The sequence below is a fragment of the Galeopterus variegatus genome, unplaced genomic scaffold (assembly GCF_000696425.1).
Source record: "Galeopterus variegatus unplaced genomic scaffold, G_variegatus-3.0.2 Scaffold2003, whole genome shotgun sequence".
NCBI lineage: Eukaryota > Metazoa > Chordata > Mammalia > Dermoptera > Cynocephalidae > Galeopterus > Galeopterus variegatus.
In genome coordinates this window covers 126,880-134,172 of record NW_007728114.1, presented here as the reverse complement: position 1 = coordinate 134,172, position 7,293 = coordinate 126,880, and the positions used below count along the sequence as shown (strand labels likewise).

General features: G+C 34.6%; 1 pseudogene; it reads right to left on the bottom strand.

Annotated features, from left to right (window-relative positions):
- Positions 1–1,206: 1,206 nt before the first annotated feature.
- LOC103596408 lies at positions 1,207–3,330 on the bottom strand (annotated as a pseudogene).
- Positions 3,331–7,293: the final 3,963 nt, after the last annotated feature.

Below are 7,293 nucleotides of genomic sequence, written 5' to 3'. Positions count from 1 at the left end.
TCAACACAAAGAAGCACTGAAATAAATTAATGGTTTGCTTTAGTAATTCATTTTATGTTTCTTGAAATATTATTTATTTATTATTTGCCATTGTCAACTCGATTTGGGTTTCAGTATTAAGATTTGCTCTTATGTCTCAAGTAAAGATTCCTATATACCCTGTTGACAAACAGTGTTCTTAGTCCTGTGGTTTCTGTTCATAGCTTTACTATTATTTTACTGGATAATTTCCACTAGTCATTACAACTGGTCTTACAAATTTTTTTGGAAACTATGCTTTTATTAGTTTGAAAGTCTGCTATGCCTTGCTGTGTGAAAATGACTCTTGCAGTGATTAAATGAGGAGCAAAAAGTCACTCACAGTAGGTCTGGTGGCATTCAGTACCCTTTCATGCAGAGTAAGTGGGACTAGTGGGCTTTCTACTTGACATTATTTCTGGGACTTCTCAGAAAGAACTCAGACTCTGTGAATCATATACAGATGGGCTCTGATACCATCTCAGACAAGCAGGAGAGAAAATTATTTTTCCTTTGGTTAACAAAGTTGAATAGATTCAGATTATTAGCATTAGTCACTTTTAGAGTTATCCCACTTTCCTCTCTGCATACTTGAGCACAGATATTTCTTGCCTTATGTGCTGTTTCCTCTGTCATGGGCAGTTCCATTCAATGATATGGGACATCCTGCAAAATTAACTAGTCACACTCAAAAAAAATTCTCAAATACAGTAAAAATAAAGGTAATAAAGGTAATTTACAATGCCAAATAAGGGATATAATGTATCTTTGTTGTGTTTCATAAATTTAGGGTCAATATCCTTAATCAGGACACAAAGCAGGAAGATGCAAGCACAGCTGTTATCTAGGAGTGGGCAAGGTACGTAGAATCACTGACGAGGTGCACATACATGTGAAGGACTTAAAACTTCTCAGTCTCACTATAAAACCTGAACCAAGTTAAAAGGAAATGCTCTGGTTTTTCCCTAAAATCCATCTCTAGATCAAGTCCACATGTTACTTCATCATATAGAAAACAAAATTGGCAAGGATCCGCAAAAATTAATCACCATTTGGGGATGAAAAAAAAAACAAACACTTCACTGATCCCAATTTTGTTTGTGACTCCTGGACACTTTTCCACAGACACTTAAAATTTCAAACTTTCAAAGGGGGAATCCTTTGAAAGGAAAGAAGTCAATTTAAAGGTCACAAGGTCTCTTCAGGTTGGTTGCTATCTGGTTTCTTCTTGTACAGCTGGTTAAAAAATTTCATTTTATGCCATAGCTCAGTTAGAATGTCTCTTTTTTTGCATAAGAATAGCTTCAAATTGTGTAGCATTTGAATCCACATAATAGTTTATTCCTTCAGTCATCTCTAGGAGAGACTATTTTATCTTCTAACTATCAAATAGATTCCTAGGATTCCTGGAGCACTCTCCTGTGACCTTATACAACTTGTTCTTCCAGTTCTACCATCTGTGAGACAGCTTTGTGGAAAGTAAATAATTGTGGAGAAATCTCTTCTTCATTTTTGTTCCCAAAGTAGTTTTAGATCATCTGTCTGAGGGGAACTCCCAATTCTCTACCAGGTCTCTAAGTCATCAATCTGTTTGGTAAGTGGTGCATTATTGGATGGACATCACAAGCAATGGCTGAATCCACAGTTAATTTTTGAAACCTATTACATATCTTACTGTATTGAGTATTTTTACAGGATGCCATTCCTGGAGAGATTGTGGCAATCATAAAGGTATGAGAGTTTTCACATAGGAATGAATAGCTTCATACCTGAGTGAGTTATTTGCTTGTAAAGGAGTGTGAGGTTTATTTCCATCTAAGCTTCTTACGTATTTCTTTATAGCTAAAATGTTTTTATTAACTTCAGCACCTTCAAGTTTAGTTTGCCTGTCCGTATCAATACTATTAGTGCCTCTTTCATTTCTAGCCAAATTGATGAGGCGAATTTTGCAATGTAGAAAATTTCCTTTTCTTCTTAGAATAATATGAAATACATGGCTCGGAGATGAATGTGAATTTACAGAGGTTTGACTGGATGTTCTGCAACTGTTGCCTATTCCAATGAGTTTCAGTATATCTTCGACACCCTTGACCAATGTTCCTATAATCCCACCACTTAAACCTGCTATTTTTCATCTTCTAGGACTCTTAATTTTGTTTTCCTATTTAGCAAGTCAGACACCTTTCTACTAAAATATTTCAAACAAGTTTGTATATACTTGAAGTTCTAGCTTTTTATATTTTGGCTTCTTTTGCATTAAAAAGATATCTAGAACTGCTAATAAATAAATTCCTTTACAACAATCCTGTGCTTTTCTTGTTTGTTTTTATTTTTGTTTTTCCTGAAAGGTCTGGATTTTTAAACTTCCAGTATGCCCATAATCAAAGCATGCAGCCACTCCTCTTTAAGATATAGTTTCTACTGTGGTCTAGTTATAGCTATTTTATTGAATGGTTGATTTTTACACAAACACATATCCCATGCCCAGTAATAAGATCTGCTGTTTTTAATGGTCTATAATACAAACTTCTTCTAAACTCTCTGATTATAATTTCATTATTTGGGTTTGTGGCATCAAAAACCCGGGCTCTTCTTTCTCTAAGTTCTTCTTTATTTTCTAAGTTCTTCTGTTGTGGTCTCTTTTTCACTTGTTACTTTTCTTTCTTTTTTTTTTTTTTCCTTTTTGTCTTTTTTCGTGACCGGCAACGGATCGCAACCCTCAGTGTCGCGCCCGTACCGGACCGGGACTGGCTACGGGATTGCAGCCCTCGGTGATGCACCCGCACCTCGCTCAGCCAATGAGTGGCCGGTCTGTATGTGGGATCCGAACCCTCGGCGGGAGAGCCGCCGCGCTTCCCAAGTGGCGCACTGTAGCAGTGTGCCACCGGGCCAGCCCCCACTTGTTACTTTTCTAATTTTTTCACACAATTTGAATTTCTATGTGCATTCTGTTGTGCAGAAGACCGCTCAGGAAGTTGAAAGGGAGTTCACAAAGCAGACCAACCATTCCATTATCTCTTGGAGGAGAATAATTCTTAATAGAAGTGATAGTCCATTAATTTTTACAATTTTGTTATCTTTCACTGAGGATATTAGAGACGAAGGTTTTTCTGAACTGGATTTAATTTTTTTCATCAGGTACAAGATCATGGTTAAGTGAAAAGAGGCTCTCCAGGTCAATCTCTTTGCCTTTTGTATCTCTATTTTCTATCCGTTTAACAGCTATAATTTCGTTATCTTCATTTAAAGATGTTACCATTGCTTAATGCAGTTGGCCATTGCTCCACTTGATCTCCACGTAATACCAATCTGGACCTTGCTGATGTTGACCAGTGACAGCAAATTTTAAAGGATAAATATAAAGCCATATGTATCTTCCTCATCTAAATTGTGTATACCACGCGATGACATATTCTGTAAAATGGGTCCAATCGACAGTTGAAGAAAGCCATATCCTCTTGGGCACATTTCAGAAACCCAACCAAGTGACATATTACACTATATATTTTTGTATAATATAACTATGATAGGATGTATCAATGAACCTTGTTTTAGATATACTAACAGTCATGTTTGTCCAAACAATCTTTAATTAGGCTTCCAAAACTGACATATTAGCTGGTTATTCTAAAGTTATTTCTAAACATGAAAAATTGTCTTTTATAAGTAAAAAATGAGAAGCTAAAAACTAATAAAATTCAATCAAAACTAAATGTGTGAAACATATTACTCAAAAGGTTACAAGTCAGAAACAGATTTAAGAGAGGTTAAATACATTAATCAATAGTATTTCTGGTAGTTAGGAAACAAACAAATATATACGGTGTTTATTTTTTATCTTTGATAATAATTCATAACTGGCAATCTTTCTATTCTAAAAATATTTATTATCCTTATCAAAGAATAATAATTGGAGGTAAGCAGCTTTATTCTGGTGAATAATTCTGCAGAAGTTTGAACTGTTTAATGACTAGCATTTCTTCTACCCCTGTATCTGCCATGTTTTTCTGCACCATTGACCTTGGTCTTGGCCATGTGATAACTGCTGCATGTGAACAGAAGCTTTAAATGCAATTGTGTAGACTGTGACCTTCTTGTTCTGGCCCTCCATCATTAAAATATTACATAACAGATAGTGAATATGTTTCTTCAGTGTAGATTCCTGATTAAGAAAACATGTGGAACCATGTTTAGCAAAACCTAGCTGAGCCGAGAATATACTAATCCAATAGAGTCCAGTGAGCCCAACATATAACAGATAAATTCAACGGAGCCCAGTATAGCTACAGGGTACCTTAAACCCTAAAGTAATTTAAGTAAGAAATCAATATTTGTTTTTTAAAGGCTCTCAGAATATGGAGTTATTTGTTAAACTGCACTTCTAGTGAAATCTTATTAATGTAGTCCTCTAACACTGCCTTGAAGAATTTTGTATTTAAATAGCCACAGTTGAACTGGGGCTTGCGGGTCAATTCAGTCAGATTGGTTAACTGTTTGGTATAATCAACTGCTGCATTATTGATTATTAAAATGGAAGAAATCCCTAATTGATGTTCTCATAAACAGTTGTGTCAGACCACACTTAGAGAAAAACTAGAGAATAAATAAGAGCAGAATAATTACACACGGAAATGACAGCACTTTAGACCTTACTTGTAATCAATATACATGGTTATAAATAAAAATTTGATAAAAGGAACAAGAAAAAGAAAATCTATTAGCAAAGATTTAACTTGTTTCTAACTGTGAATTGTAGATTGCAATGCATGTCATCAATACAGAAGACATATTCCCCCTAAGGAGTTAAAGGACAAATTAACTTCATTTACAAAGAACAATTTGATACTTACAGCCTGAGAGAGAGGATGGTCATCAGTAGAATTTAAAATAGAATTTTATTAAGATTGGTCTCTCAAACAAGCACAGTTTATAAAATTCTTTATAAGTACTGTGAGGCACTCAGTTTGTCTGAAAAAAAGTGCAGTTTTGTTTTTTAAAAATATGACAATTATTACAATTTTTACCTCTCTTCAAATGCTTTTAATACATGTCATGTGGAATGTCCAGAAGCCATTATGAAGAGCATAAAGAGTCACAAACAAAGGAAACAAATGAACAAGAAAACTACAATAACAAAAAGGTTAGTGTTTGGAAAGGTTACTAAACAGTGGTTTGATAAAGCTTGGAAGCTAACTTTGCCCAGAATCACAATGCTAATCTTTATCATATACAGCATTCAGGACTTCTAAAGTTAGAGATGAATGCAATCTCAGCAAGCGGTAGGAGGCCTTTTGGGTTACCTGAAATCCACTACTGCCATGTAACAATAACCTTTATTTTGGTATTCATTTTAAAAATCTATCTCATACTGCTTCTCATTGTTGGTTTTGCATTTATTTATTTTTTAAGAAACCAAATCCAACAGAGATTGCATTCAGTACCAACTGTTACAGATAATTGTACTTAGATGCACAGTCATTGATGGATAGATATCCAACTCTTATTATTGTTGCTAGCCCACATACTGATGAACTGCTATTTTAAAAGAATATTTAGAAAGTTATTTACATTGAAGGAATGAACCTGTCATTTCTCCTCTTTTTTAAATTTTTAAAATTTTTTTTACAGTATTTGAAATTTTATTTGTATTTATTTATTTATTTATTGAGACATAACTGGTTATACACATTTATGGGGTACAGAATTGACTATCAGCATTTGTGTACCATATGTGATGATCAAATCAGTACTATTAGTATGATCATCACTACAAATTGTAAATATTTTTTGTGTCCATTACCCAATTTCTCCCTTCCCCATCCCCCTTTCCCACCTCTAATAAGGTCTCTTCCTTACTTCCTTCTTTCCTTCCTTCCTTCCTTCCTTCCTGAGTGAAGACATGCAGTATTTCTTTTCCTTATCCAGTCATCTGTAGATGGACATTTAGGTGGGCTCCATATCTTGGCTACTGTAAATAGAGCTGCAATGAACACAGGAGTGCAGGTATCCCTTCGACATGATGATTTCCATTCCTCTGGGTATATACCCCAAAATGGAATTGCTGGATCTGTTTTAGTCCTATCTATAGTTGTTTGAGAAACCTCCATACTGTCTCCATAATAGCTGTACTAGTTTACAGACCCACCAACAGTGTAGACGAGTTCTTTCTCCACAACCTCACCAGTGTTTGTTTTTCTCATGTTTTTCAATAATAGCCAGTCTAAATGAGGTGAAATGACATCTCAATGTGGTTTTGATTTACATTTCCCTGCTGATTAGTGATGTCGAGAATGTCTTTTAAGTACCTGTGGGCCATGTGTATGTCTTCCTTCAAGAAATGTTTATTCAGATCCTTTCCTCATGTTTTAATTGGATTATTTGTTTTTTACTGTTAATTTGTTTGAGTGGAAAAATTTGAACCAAATCATGAAATCAAAACCACCAAATCAAAATTGACCTTATATTTTGGGTAATCCTTGGTCACTTATTTTTAAATAATTATGGAGAGCCTCCTGGGTGCTAGTCACTGTTCTAGGTAAAAGAGATGCAGTAGACAAGAAGACATACATGTTCATGCTTTATAAAATAGTCTTCATTTTCTAGTTGAAGAGACAGAGAAAAAGGTAAACTAAATAGTTCATATTTTATAATTACACATATATTAAGCAAATAAAACAGAGTGACGGGAAGTGGGCATGATACATGAGGATCAAAAAGGAAGAATTTTGATATTCAGTTTCTGGTTTGCCATGTAAGGGGTTTGGAAGTTGTCATCCCAGTCTAACAAGTAAAAAAGCTAAAAAAACCTAAAAACTAAGAACTGTTTTTATATTTATCAGAAAATTAATGTTACAGAACAAACCACTGTCCCAATATTTGGAGAGACAGACAGGTAAAGAGAAACACAAATGACCTGAGGAGAGACCCACAAGCAAAAGCCTAAGCCAGAACAAGTAGTGGGGTTAAAAAAAAATTAAACTGTAATTGAAAAATAGTTGGAGGCTCTGTGTGGACAAGTATAAGAGTTAAAAATTCAAGATGTTCCTGTATTAGGTGGTGTGCCTACATTTTTGTGAGTTTAGCTTTACCTGGTTCTCATAGCAAAGATGCGGGAAACAACTGCTTATGCATCTGGAAGGGATAAAGGAAAGAGTAACCCTGTAAAATATGCCACAGCATTTTGTTTTTCTTAACAAGGCCTTCTCTCAAAAAAAAAAAAAAAAAAAAAAAAAAAAAAAAAAAAAAACCTTAAAAAAAAAAAAGGGAAAAAACCCC